Raw genomic sequence first — 14916 nt, forward strand, 5'->3', positions numbered from 1 at the left:
TAAATAAATGACAAGGAAAACAAAGAGGGAAGAGAAGCTATTGTTAGGTGACTTGAGATACATGCCCATTATGTTTGGATCTTGATTTGGATAAATTAATTATGAAGTTATAAATGATACAAAGTTAGAGGAATAATAGTGGAATTATTGCTATTATTTTTTAAACATGTGTAGACCTGTTTTTTAAAACATTTATTTTTGAAAGTGAGTGGGGGAGGAGCAAAGAGAGAGAGAGAGAGAGTGGGGTGGAGAGAATCCCAAGCAGGCTCCGTGCTGTCAGCACAGAGCCAGATGTGGGGCTTGAACCCATGAAGTATGAGATCATGAATAGAGTCGAAATCGAGTTGGTCGCTCAACCGACTGAGCCACCCAGGTGACCCAATAGTGGTATTAATTTTAAAATAATTTAAAAATTATTTTAAGGATGCATACTACATTTTTTTCAGATTATATGTTATTGTGTTAGTTTTCTTTGGCTCCCTTAACAAATTACCACTGACGAGGTGGATTAAACAACAGAAATTTATTTTCTATTATCTGTGGAGGCCAGAATTCTAAACTCGAGGTGTTGGTAGGCCTGAGAAACTCCTCCTTTAGAGGAGACTTCCTGTGTCTTCCATCTTCTGCTAGCTGTCCTTGCCTTGGTTTGTGGCAGCATCTCTGCTTAATCTCCCGTCATCTCTGTGTACATCTGTATCTAATCTCCTTCTGCCTCTAACGAGAACACATGTGATTGCGTTTAGAGCCTCCTCATGTAAATGAAGATAAATTCCTTTTTAAAATCCTAAGTTATACTCACATCTTTTACTAAATAAAGTAGTATTCATGGCCTCTGGGGATTTGGAAGTGATATATCTTTGGGGGCCATTTATTCTGCTTACCCTAGATAGGAGATTTGCTTTCACTTTCAAACAACTCAGCAGAGGCAAAAAGTAAAGTGAAAGATTATGATCTGCTGAATTACGACTGGCCATAAATTGTTAAATTTTGTGCTGAGCAATGGCAGTTCAGTGTCCTGTTCTTTCTCCTTTGTTTGTGTTTGGAGATTTCTATAGTAAAAGTAAAAACAAACACAAACAAGAAAGGTAAACTCTCAGAGCAGGATTCCTTAGTTACTCTGAGAAGCTGGAAAATATGCCGCATTAACTCCTGATAAACTCCTGATAAACAGACCTTAGCTTTTTTTTTTTTTTCCGCCTGTTAATGAAAATTAGGTATGAGATTTCTAATATCCTGGTTAGTCCTTCAACTTTTCACTACCTTTTTAGACATTTCTTTGTGTTTCTCAAGAGAGATAAAGGGCCAGTGAAAATCTGTTTACTTGGAGTCAGAGATTGTAAGATATTAGATGACCTGAGGCTTAGCTAAGGGAAGTCCTTTTTGTCTTCTATACTCAAATCTTGGTGATCGCATGAAGTGTCACTGTTGTTGGTGGAGACTCGGGCAGAGTAACTTACTGTATCATGACGTCTTTGTCAAGCAGATAAAACTATGAAAGATAATCTGTTCTGCATTATTTTAGAACCCATCATTCAACTGTGTTTTCATGTGATCATTTCAGTGTCCCAGTGACCCGCAACTTGGCACATAGAGCACATTCCCTGCCATAGCTCTGTAGTAATTAATATTTTTCTACGAATTACTGTTTTGGTAATACTACAGTGTTATAAATCTTGAGAAATCTAGTCTGTTTTACTGTGTTTTTCCTTAAACCCCCCCCAAATAATGAAATTTTTTTATGATTGCTCCTCCTCACCCCTGTGCTGGAAAGATTTCAAGTATATGTTTAAATTGGTTTAAATGTCTATTTTTGAGACACAGAGAGAGAGTGCAAGCAGGGGATGGGCAGAGAGAGAGGGAGAAAGAATCTGAAGCAGACTCCAGGGTTTGAGCTGTCAGCACAGGGCCTGATGCTGGGCTTGAACCCACAAATTGTGAGATCATGACCCCACAGTCATGGCCGAAGTCAGAGGCTTAACTGACTGAACCACCCAGGCACCCCTCAAATTGTGTATTTAAAAATGACCACAGAGGGGCGCCTGGGTGGCTTAGTCGGTTAAGCGTCCGACTTTCGCTTAGGTCATGATCTCGNTACAATATTTCTCAAAACACTGCTATATGCCCAATTCAGCCTTAAGTGTATGTGCTATAAATGATAATGACTATCAGGATACTGTTTTAGACTATTCAGGTTAGTTTACATATACTTGAGTGCCTTAAGGTTGTGTTTTTTTTTAATTTTTATTTTTTTAAGGAAAGAAAGCAGAAGTTCACATGTAGAATCTCTGATCAAATAATGTCTGAGTCGTGACTTCAGTTGCCAAAAGCAGCATATTTAAAAGTGCATTTAGTCTTTAGAAGTCAGTTTATTGACATTCCATGGTTTAAAATTTTTTCCTCCATGTTTTTCTTATTTAATTTGTTCCTTCCCAAGGTAAAAGCTGCATTTTGAAGAGTTGGTATAAACTCTAGCTGCAAAATCTCAAAATTAGACTGTCTTTTTTTAGCTCATTGAATTAGAATTTAGCTGGTACATTTGTTTTGATATATGAGGCTACTAAAACCCAATTCTTTCTTTTATGTTTGTTCCGAGCTGCAGTACAAATTGGTCTGTATCAGACAAAAAAACATGTGGCCCAAATTAGACTTTTTGTGGTATATGTGTATAGTCTGTAAGGCTGAGTGTATTTTGAGCTTCTTATATTGCTGTGACATTGTCTTCAGGCTGACAGGAAACCTACATTTCTTTGGAGGGTATGGACTGGACATGGCATATTTCAGTAACATAGATGTAAAAATGACTTTGCCATGTGGATAAAGTCGTTGGTGAATGAACAGATTTAAATCCTTGTGAGCCTCTTGGGCATTCTAGTTGCTTACCGAATGGTTTATTATCAAACTTGCTGGTGATTATTAAATTTCTCAGCCATTCCATCCTTTAAGAGTTGTAAAATCACCCAAGTTATGTACCCTGCAATAAAGGAGAAGTGATTTATGGAAATAATCAAGATAGTGGTTTACATTTCACTTGATAAAGCATCATGATACTCTGTTCTGCATTTTTTAGTGTATGTTTGTGTGCAAGGAAGAAATATTTACTCAGTAATATTCTTTATGAAATAGATTCTTTTATTACCCAGGTGTAGCATAATTTTTCAGGAGCGCGTATTTTTACATAAAATGAGATGCTTCTTGAATTTTTTCTCTTTGCTATTTTTTCTTCTTCATTGAAAAGAAGCTAAAATATGATGTATAAAGCTGACTGAAAAAGAATCTTGGCATTTGCATGATGCTTTCTGGTTTGCAAATAATTAACAAATAAGGAACTCTTAGGCAAAACCAAAGAATTATCTTTGAGTAAATCACAAATGGAGAATACCATCCAATCCTTTACGGAGTTGACATCTTTGGTATCTCTCAAGCCCATTCTTTTATCTGTATTAACTCTACCCTTTCTTCTGGATTATTACAATAGTTTCTTACCTGGTTCTCCTGCTACTACCCAGTCCACTCCTCACTTGGTTCCTCATTCCAGCCTCAATGATTTGTAAACGATGCAAATTTCATGGTGTCATTTTTCTTGCCCACCTTCCCTTCCATTTAGGAGGCATGGGGCTTCTCATCAGTCTTACGATAAATGAGGTAAATGAAGATCCTCCATGTGTGCCTGGCTCTGAGGGGTCCAGCCTGACTACCTTGCCAGCCTGTCTTACACCCTTCACTCATTAGCTCACAATACTTTAGCACCACTGTGTTTCCTTCAAGTTCTTAAGGTGCCCATACTCTTTTAAAAAGCCACAGAATCTTTGCACATGCTGTTCATGACTCTGAACATTCCTCCCCACACCTACCATGTCTATACTTCTCCCTGTCAGTCTCCTTTGCTTAATTACTTAAGTCCTGTTTATCTTTAGCTCAAACCTTGTTTCCTCAGGGAAGCCTCTTTATATTAGTTGGATCTCACTGTTGCAGGCTTTTACATCACCATGAATCTCCCCTTCCCCCCACTTTGGACTTATTGGTTGCTAATTTATGTACTTGTATAAATTATTTTCATAAGGGCAAATAGTGGGCCTGTTTTTTTCCCTAGGATTTAGTTCAGTACCTAGCACATATCAGGTACACTGTAAATATTTGTTGAATGAACGAAAAACGTGAGAAAATGCAATCCAGCATAGCTTGATTAAGTGCATGTGATCACTTTGCCAATACCAAAGAGACTGTAATAAATGAAATATGCCTTTCAAAGAGGTCATCCGGGGAGGTAGCCTGCTTATTCTGCTGCTGCTGTTGGAAATAAATTCTGGTACAATTTAAGAATTGTTTTCAGAGGTTAATAGGCTGCTTAAGGAAAGCACTTACTTTTGGGGCACCTGAGTGGTTCAGTCAGTTAAGCATCCGACTCTTGATGTTGGCTCAGTTCATGATCTTATGGCTGTTGATTTTGAGGCCCATGTTGGGCTCTGTTGGCCAGTGTGGAGCCTGCTTGCCATTCTCTCTCTTTCCCTCTTTCTTTGCCTCTCACTTGCTCACTCACACATACACTCTCTCCCTCAAAAATAAATGAGTAAACTTTAAAAAAATTTAAAAAAATGATTTACTTTTTGATTAAAAATATCTAGCTTGATGATTTCTAAACGTACTTCCAACTTACAGATAGCCAAATTCCACTTTCAAGGAACCAAATTTGCCACGGTTAAAAACTTCAAAAGAATGCTATAAACATGAAGGCAGCCTTAAAAGAGTTGTTTCTAAAATACATTGAGCATTGGTGGGCATTTCTGTAATCAGCATGTAGTCTTTGAAGGGGCTAATATTTCTGTGGAAGTGTGGGTTCTGCTGTGTTTCTGTTAAAATCTTTCATGAAGTCACTCTTCATATTGAAAGGATGTTTCACATTTGTTTCTGGCTGTGAGGGAGAGGGATGCATTTTACTTTAAGTCATTCACTTCATCTCTATACTTTTCATCCTCCACGGCAAAATGAGTCTCGCAGAATTTGTTTTTCCCCCGGAAAGGAATGTAACTGGGGATTGAGTTAACCATTATAAAGTGCTTTAAGTTTCTTAGATGTTGAGTTCTGTGTCTTGCAGAAGTTTCTGTTGGTATGAAAGATCACAGAACTGGGACCATATTCTTCCACCGGAAAGTATCCAGGAGTCTGGCCAAGTTCTATTCAAGATTATTTATTCAGTACTTTTGTTGATTTAGTCACCAGTACTTAGCCTCTTATGCTAAGGATTGCCCTTTAACCTCCTGATTTTGGGAAGAAGTGTGTATTCCCTTTCTCCAGTAGCTTAAATCAGCATTGATCCTAAGCAGAAATAACTGAATTAAAATGAACTCACATATGTCCGTGTCTTAAAAAAATTTTTTTTAACATTTATTTATTTTTGAGAGACAGTGAGAGACAGAGCATGAGTGGGGAAGGGGCAAGAGAGAGAGGGAGACTCCAAAGCAGGCTCCAGGCTCTGAGCTGTCAGCACAGAGACTGACCCAGGGCTCGATTTCACAAACTGAGAGATCATGACCTGAGCCAAGGTCAGACGCTTAACTGAGCCTGTGTCTGTGCCTTTTAACCTATGGGAACTCTTTTGGACACACCGAACTGGTAACTGCAGCTATTGAAGTTCATCTTCAAGCAGGACATTTGTCACAGCTACATTCAGGTGACCGTCAGCATTGTAATTTTCCCTTGCTTGCCCTTGGGAAAATGCACTCAACTCTTCTGATGTAGATGGTTTCCGAATAGTAGACAGCTCTGTAAGCTAACAGTTGGGTAACAAATTTTAGTAACAAAAGTTCTATTGACCTTTGATTCTCAAGTGTTTTTGCTTGCACCTGAACAACAGTTTTGCTTTTCTTTAGAGTTTTGTTTGGTTTACAACTTGCCAGTAAATAAAGGCTTATATTTTCACACTGCTTCAGTACGGACAGTATTTACTTAATGCAGATGTATTTTTTTGTGCCTCCTTTTGCAAATACATTTTATGTGCCAAGCAATAATACCAAGATTTGTGAGAGAACTAACTTTTTGAATTTGGTCTTTTAAACAGTGGTTCTATGCTCACTATCTTTCCCGGGAGGCCACTGTTGTTAAATAAAGCTGTTAGAAAAAGACCTTTTAGTGTTTGTGCAGAAGACTCACTGTGTTTTCTGTTTGTGAATCTCAGCGATTCCTGTCTGTGACTGAGTCATAACCTCATACCTGAATCAGTGACATTCATCTGTGTGAGCCCTGGCCAACCACTCTCTGCCTCTAAATGGAATTATGTCCCCTCGCAGGGATTTGAACGCTGTTGAATGCGTTTTGTCTGAGACATACTTACTTTAGCATTAAGCCCTCTATTATTATTAGTTTTTGTGAATCATCCAATCTTAAGCTGGGGTTGTGTTATTATATAATGTATTTAATGGGTACAATTCTTATGCTCATCACTTACCTGATTGTTTTGCTGTTTTCTGTGTGGAGTGTTAAGGGAAAGGGAATTGCTCCTCTGTGAAAGGTAGTGCCATCTTGGGACATTATTTTGCTATAGCTCCAGGAAGTCTTAGTAATGATGGCAGTAATGTACTCAGGTCACCTGTGTTCACTGGATGAGCCCTGAAACACTGTGAGATTGTGAAAAGTTAACGGAGAATTAATACCTACTATTAAAATTTTTTTTGTTTTTATTTTATTTTTGGGAGAGAGACTGAGTGCAAGCAGAGGAGGGGAGACACAGAATCTGAAGCAGTCTCCAGGCTCGGAGCTGTCAGCACAGAACTTGACCCCGGACTTGAACTCACAGACTGTAAGATCATGACCTGAGCTGAAGTTGGACACTTAATCAACAGAGCCACCCAGGTGTTGCAATACCTATTTCAAATAATGATATACTCAAGTTCAGACAACTTATATTACAATGTTCTAACATGAATTGAACAATTTAAAACTGGTAAAGAAGGTATAATGAAGGATTTAGGACTGACTGTTCATTTAGCTGTGAAATAAATAGGCTGCTTTGCATGACCTGTTTCCTAATCTTCTTTCAAAGAGGAAGCTGAAGCGAGGAGAGGTGAAATGGTGTGTTCAGCATTGTGTAGGTAATCCGTGCCAGAGCTGGGATCTGAACCCAGACCTTTAGGACAGCCCAGCTGGTGATCTTAACCTCCCACTGTGCTGCCTTTCCTCCGGGAGGCTGATGTCATATTGCATAAGAAAAAATAGACTCCTCTTACTGACAAGATGAGATGAAATCAGATTGAGAAGTTAAATTAATAAATTACTTGGGCTTTTATTGAACCAGCAATTCAATTTAATAGAAGTTTATCAAGGGGGTAGCATGTGTAAAGTACTGTGCTGGGAGCTGGAGAGGAGATCATGATCACCAACTGTCAGAACCTGTAAAATATATACAAAAAAACTTATGTATGACGGAATTCATTGACTCAGCAGACATTAATTTGGCACCTGTGGTGTGCCAGGACTGGGCTAGACACTAAGAATCATTTATCCATTTATCAATCATGTGAAGCTTTTGATCACCTGCTATGCCCCAGGCACTATTCTGGGTGCTGGGAATACAGCTGTGAACAAAGCAGTCAAGGCCTGTATTCTCACTGAGTGTACGTTCCAGTGGGAAGGAGACAGACCATGCGTAAGCATGGCAAGACCTGCAGAGAAAGAAAACAGGGTGGCATGCAGAGTTGCTGGATGGCTACACGAGATGGCAAAGATAAGTAAGGTTTGGTACTCACCCTGGAGGAGACAGGCATGTCGACAGCCCACTCCAGTGTGAGTCAGTGTGTGCAGTGACTGACGTGTGGACAAAATGCTGTGGGTGACGCCCACTCTGAACACCTTGCAGATCCTTACGAGAGCTGAGGGATTATTACAAGCAGTGTGCTGACAGAACCAGATGTGTGTTTAGGGTGGTAGTTGTGGAGCAGGCTCAAGCATAGGCTAGACAGGGAAGATACTAATGATAGGACGTGATAATTACTGTGAGGAATGACAACCCTAGACAGGTGCAGGGGGAAGGAGAGAGGAGGAAGTTTTACTTCCCACTGAGAGAATTGGGGAAGGCTTCCTGAGGGAGGTGACATTTAAACTTAGTCTCTAAATATGCAGAGATAAAGGGAAGGGCATCTCGTGGAGATATTACCATGAACAGAAATGGAGACATCCTTATTTAGGGCATGGCTAGACTTATGGGCTGGCTGGGGAATTGGCTGTGTGCGAGAGAGATAAGCCACTAGGCCTGATATGTCAGGTTGCTTCAGGTAAGCAGAGGGAACCTGCTGACGGCTTTTTTAGTAAATGATCATAATTACAGCCTTAGAATATTATTCTTGCAGTGGTGTATCCCATAAATTGGAATGGGGAGAGAGAAGTGACTGAGCAATAATTCAGGGGGCTGATGTGATGTGACCTGGTGGGGGTGGTCCTGGGGCTCACTTAGAGATTGTGGGGCGGTTTTGCCTCTAGGAATAGTAAGGGAGACTGCTGATCAGATGTGTGAAGTTGGGGAGGAGGAGGAGAAAAATTGATTTCAAGAATGTAAGATGACTGAGGGGATAGGATTTCTGTATAAATGAGGAATGGCAGAAGGAAAACGTGTTTGAGAGACATTACTTAGGGGAGTTTGGGATTTGTGGTTAATTTGCAGGTGGGGACCTTGAAGTAACAGTGTCAGATAAGTACATGAAAATAAGATTTTAGCTCTGGGTTAGAATATGTAGGTTGGAGTGATAATTAAGCAGTTCCAGTTGTAGCATAGATGATGTTGGCCAGGGACTGACTTGTTCTCAAAGAGAAAGGAGGTGAAGCTGCAAACTTAGAAACATGATAATCTTGGCTATTTATTTTTATTTTTGTTCTTATACTTTAGTGCTAAGAATCTGTTAGTCAAACTACATTGTTCAACTCCAGCCCTGTACTCCCAGCCCAGTCCTCTGTGTTGCTTGAAGAATTGTGCACCTGGGCCATTTTATCTTGACTCCATTGTAGAATGCAGTTATAATCAGGGACAGCGTAAAAGACCCCAACTTTGTGACCTCATTTGTTGTTGAGATGATATTGGGACATTTTTACATCCCATTTTTCAGTGTCTCTGAGAGCATTTCTTTCATAGTAAATAATAGGAAACATGTTTGCTTCCCTGAAGGAGTGCAGATGTTTGTTCCTCATAGAAAAATCCTATAACTGGTCACATTTACCTTTTCACTTTGGCTGGTAGGAAGCACAGAATCAAATTTTCTGCTCAACTGTACTATGTAGGACCTTATAGTCTGCATACTTAAATTCTATTCCAATATCTCTTCTCCCAGCCACAGACTTTATTTTCTTCTCTAATTTATGGTTTCCTTTGGCTTAATTTTTAGTTTTCTTCCTTAATACGTGCATTTCTCATAAGTCACCTCAAATTCTTTGTGGAATGAGATGAGGGTGAAATAGTGCTGCTCTGCTGTTAACTATTTGGATGAGATGTACTTAGAATGTTGTAGATCAGTATATAAATACAAATATAAATACTGTAGATCAGTACTTAGAACTCAAACCATTTTAAGTTTATATGTTCTTTATTCTCTGTGAACCTGTCTTCATTGATAATTTTTAGGCACATGATACATAATCACAGACTGTGGAACTAAATGAAAAACTAGGCAATAGTGAGAGCCAAGTTCATGAGTAAATATTTGCATGTTGACTTTACCCTCTCTGCCTCTTTTTGATCAGTTATTCATTTTCAGGTGTATGAATTTTTGGAGTAAGTATTGGGATTTTTGGGTCATTTGTACATTTTAATAGTTGGTCTATGTGGAATCCTGGAGTTGTTGTTAATAATGGCTGGGGACTAATCACTGGAATTTGAACGAGTGTGATCTAGTAATGCTTTTATTTCTAGTCAATTTATGCAGACTCTGCTGCAGAGGACTGTGTAATATTTCTGGGTTATTCACTCAAGCAATGGATAGGTCACTGGTTAGGTAAAAAGAATTGACCTCTTACCACCAGTCATTCCTGGATTCTGTTATCTAAGAATGATCTTTTCCATTCTATAGAGGGAGACTTTTGCTTTCAGTGACCAGATCAGGAACTAGATGCCTCTTTAACAAAAGTACGTTAATAAAAAAAGCCAGATATCTGTTATTATTGGATTTACTCTCCAGTAGAAACTTTCCTCTTATTTTAAACTTGAAAAAGTCTTCTCCTTCCCTCAAACTACTTTATTAATTCTTTCAAAGTGGGAAGACCCAAACCTCTGCTGATGTAAATTTAAGTGAAAAAAAAAAAAAAACAAACCTTTGTAGAATAAAATAATATCAAATGAGATATTTTTGGGAACTTTGTTTTAAAAATCATAATTTCTAAATGTAGCTAGACTTCTGCTTGTTTCAGACTGATGACCTACTTTCCTTTTTCAAGAAAATTAATTTGTTTAAATTCAAGTTATTTCACATACATTGTAGTATTGGTTTAAGGAGTAGAACTCAGTGATTCATCACTTACATATAACACCCAGTGCTCATCCGAACAAGTGCTTTCCTTAATGCCCATCACGCATTTAGCCCCTTCCCCCACCCACCTCCCCTCCAGCAACCCTGTTCGTTCTCTGTATTTAAGAGTCTCTTATGGTTTGTCTCTCTCTGTGTTTTTATCTCCGTTTTCTTTCCTTTCCCCTGTGTTCATCTGTTTTGTTTCTCAAATCCCACCTGTGAGTGAAATCATACGATATTTATCTTTCTCTGGCTGACTTAGTTCGCTTAGCAGAATACATTTTAGCTCCATCCACGTCATTGCAAATGGAAAGATTTCATTTTTTTGATTGCTGAGTAGTATTCCATTGTGTGTGTGTATGTCTGTTAGTCATCTGGATGTCTTCTTTGGAAACGTGTCTATGTCTTCTGCCCATTTCTTAACTGGGTTGTTTGTTTTTTTGGATGTTGAGTTTGGATACTAACCTTTTATCAGATATGTCATTTGCAAATATCTTCTCCCATTCTGTTCGTTGCCTTTTAGTTTTTGTGATTGTTACTTTCACTGTGCAGAAGCTTTTTATCTTGATGAGATCCCAATAGTTCATGTTTGCTTTTGTTTCCCTTGCCTCCAGAGACCTGTCTAGTAAGAAGCTGCTGTGGCTGAGGTCAAAAAGGTTGCTGCCTGTTTTCTCCTGTAGGATTTGGATGGTTTCCTGTCTCACATTTAGGTCTTTCATCCGTTTGAATTTATTTTTGTGTGTGGTTTAAGAAAGTGGTCTAGTGTCATTCTTCTGCACTATTTGTTGAAGAGATGGTCTTTTTTTCCATTGGATGTTCTTTCCTCCTTCATTGAAGATTAGTTGGCAGTAAAGTTGTGGGTCCATTTCTGGGTTTTCTATTCTGTTCCATTTAATCTGTGTGTTTTTGTGCCATTTCCATACTGTCTTGATGATTACAGCTTTGTAGTACAGCTTGAAGTCTGGAATTGTGATGTTTCCAGCTTTGGTTTTCCTTTTTTCAACATTACTTTGGCTATTTGGGATCTTTTCTGGTTCCATACAAATTTTGGGATTGTTTGTTCTAGCTCTGTGAAGGATGCTGCTGTTATGATAGGGATTGCATTAAATGTGTAGATTGCTTTGGGTAGTATAGACATTTGAACAGTATTTGTTCTCCTAATCCATGAGCATGGAATGTTTTTCCATGTCTTTGTGTCTTCTTCAGGTTCTTTCATAAGCTTTCTATAGTTTTCAGCATACAGATCCTTTACCTCTTTGGTTAGGTTTATTCTTAGGCGTATTATGGTTTTTAAATGGGATTGATTCCTTGACTTTTCTTTTAGCTGCTTCATTATTGGTGTATACAAATGCAGTGGATTTCTGTACCATTTCTGTTTATATCCTGCGACCTTGCTGAATTCATGTATCGATTCTAGCAGTTTTTTGGTGGTGTCTTTCAGGTTTTTCACGTAGAGTATCATGTGATGACCTATTTTCTGTTTACATGAAGTATCAATTATTGACATCGAGATATCTTTGTGATTCAATTTATATAAGGATGAATCAATTTAGTTGCATGACACAGTGGCATTTACTTATTTAGACCTCATTTTATTCTATAAAAAGCAGTTATTCTAAATGTGGCAGTAATGCTTCAGTATCTTCTCTGAGTGCTACAGGTATGGAGTTTGTGGTCATAGTAGAGCTGAGGACTGCTCTTCTGCCTCACGTCCATGTTGAATTTCTTGGATTTCATTAGAACTTCTCAGCCCTACTCACACTTATCATTGTTTATTGTAATATCTCCTTAGGGTTTTTATTACTTGTAACAGAATCTCCTATCAGGAACTGTGGTTGAATTTCTTTCTGACTTCAGTATCAAAAAATAGTTCTTTCTCTGAGCAACTGGTTTATTTTTACCCTTGGACACTGAATATTATAACTGATCATGTTTCCCTCTACATGTTGGCTGCAGCACAGCTTAGAGGCCCTGCCCACCCCCTTCTCTTCCTTAAATGTCTAGAACACCTCTCTTTTGCCTCTCACTCTACCTTTTTGGTTTAGTCATTGGTACACTTAAATTTTCCTACGAGTTTAAAAGCTGTTTGTAGACAAGAATTCTTTACTTTTCTTTAGATTCTTTACATTGCTATCACAGGGCCTTGCACACATTTGGCACTCAAATAATGGCTGAATTGAGCATTACTAGGTCATTCAAAAATAGCTCTGTGTTGGGCCCTCCATGGTGATAAGAATAAGGAGAAAGAAATGGGCAGTATGCCAGAGAAGGTTTTGAAATGTGCTGAGGGTCAGAGGAATTGTGTGTTTGAAAATATAACACAATGAAATGTGATGCTCCTAAGGATAAGAAAAGAATGTTGATTATTGGAACCAACATATGCTATTTTCCTCATTGTGTCGTATCTAAATATACTGCTGTATCAAAATCGGGAGCCTGGCATCTCCCAGCTTAGCTCCAGTAAGAAAAATCAGTTCTTTCCTCTCACAGAAAAAAGACAAGGGGTTAGTTAGGAGAGGAGCAGTCTAATCAGTGTGGCTTTAGAAGTTGCTTTGAGGTCTGTGCACATACATACTATAGTTATTATACCTGCTGTGTAATGCAGATTACGTCAGCTCTAAAATAGTTGTAATAAAATGGTTGTGAGCTGTAACCAGTGATCCGTGTATTCAACTATTATTCTATATGATTAAATTCCAGTACAACTAATGAATGTGGAGTGAATCATAATCGTATGTGGCACACAGTCAAAGCTCTTATTCAGGAAGGTCCTTTGAAATAAAAATGAATCTGGTTAACTGAAGGCAAAAGATCATCAACTTTATTTATTTTGAAAGACAAGAAATCCAGTTTTATTCTATAGGAATTCTTAAAGACACATCTACATCTGTGCAACTTGGTAGAAAATAGATTTTTTTTAACCTATGACATTTCAGTGAAGAGACTCCTTAAAAAATTTATTTTAAAATCTTTATTTGTGTGTGTGTGCGTGTTTGTGTGTGTGTGTGTTTGTGTGTGAGTGAGAGAGAGAGAGAGGGAGAGGGAGAGAGAGGGAGAGAAAGCAGGGGAGCAGCAGAAAGAGAGGGAGACACAGAATCTAATGCAGGCTCCAGGCCCTGAGCTTTCAGCACAGAGCCTGATGTGGGGCTAGAACCCACGAACTGAGATCATGACCTGAGCCAAAGTTGAAGGTTTAGCTGACTGTCCCACCCAGGTGAACAAATCTCTTAAACTTTTTTTTGAGCAAATGAGTAACTTTCATCCTATAAACAGCTTTATAATTTTCAGTACCAAGGTTATGTTTTCACAAAAGCTCAAAAATGACTAATTAGTTATAAATGAAAATATAAATTATAATTCTGATGTAATATGATAATTGCTATTATTGGAATATGTTGAACTTATTTAATTTTTTAAAATTTAAATTCAAGTTAGTTAACATATAGGGTAGTATTGGTTTCAGGAGTAGAACCCAGTGATTCATCACTTACATATGACACCCAGTGCTTATCCCCATAAGGGCCCTCCTCAATCCCCATCACCCCTTTGGCCCTTACCCCCACCCAACACTCTACCAGCAACCCTCAGTCTGTTCTCTATAGTTAAGACTCTTATGGTTTGTCTCCCTCTCCGTTTTTATATGGTTTTTCTTCCCTTCCCCTATGTTCATCTGTGTGTTTCTTAAATCCTACATGAGTGAAATCATGTGATACTTGTCTTTCTCTGACTGATTTGTTTCTCTTAGCATAATATACTCTAGTTCCATCCACATTGTTACAAATGGCAAAATTTCATTCTTTACAATTAAACTTACAAAATCTGTGTTGGTATGTTGAGATTGGTATCTTTTTTTTCCATTTAAAAATACGTTATATTTTATCCGTTATCCCCCATTATCATATGTTATTCGTAAGCTCATGATTCTAATAGTAAAACTTTAAATGTAAGATGCTTAGAAAAATTCTAACCAGAGGCATGCCTGGGTGGCTCAGTTGGTTGAGTGTCTCGCTCTTGATTTCCGCTCAGGTCATGATCCCAGGGTTGTGGGAGCCAGCCTTATGTAGAGCCTGCTTGGGTTTCTGTCCCTCTCCCTCTGCCCCTCTTCCTCTGCCTCATTCCCCAGCTTCCACACATGTTCTCTCTTTCTCTAAAATAAAAAGAAAAAAAGAGAAAGAAAAATTCTGACTAGAGAAGGAGCTTTTTAGGTTTTGTTTTTCTCTCCCTTACTCTCCTCAGAAAACTAAAATGTAAGATATCTTGTTCAATTAACAGAAACACAAACCCTTGCCTTACAGAATTTCATTAAAAAAAATTGCTTAGGGTCTGGAAAGAATAACTTTGAAATGGTATGTGGTTGAAAACACCTCAAGGACTTGGTATTGAATCAATGACTGCCAGTTATTTAGCATAATACTGATTATATTATGTAGTTTCA

At 38.3% G+C, this 14916-nt stretch overlaps 1 protein-coding gene across 1 annotated transcript in view; it reads left to right on the forward strand.

The window, feature by feature from the left end:
* FHIP1A (FHF complex subunit HOOK interacting protein 1A) overlaps window positions 1–14916 on the forward strand; it is a 246920-nt gene that overhangs the window by 19563 nt on the left and 212441 nt on the right. The gene's annotated exons all lie outside the window — the stretch shown is intronic.

This window comes from Crocuta crocuta, unplaced genomic scaffold, assembly GCF_008692635.1.
Source record: "Crocuta crocuta isolate KB4526 unplaced genomic scaffold, BGI_CrCroc_1.0 scaffold166, whole genome shotgun sequence".
Lineage (NCBI taxonomy): Eukaryota > Metazoa > Chordata > Mammalia > Carnivora > Hyaenidae > Crocuta > Crocuta crocuta.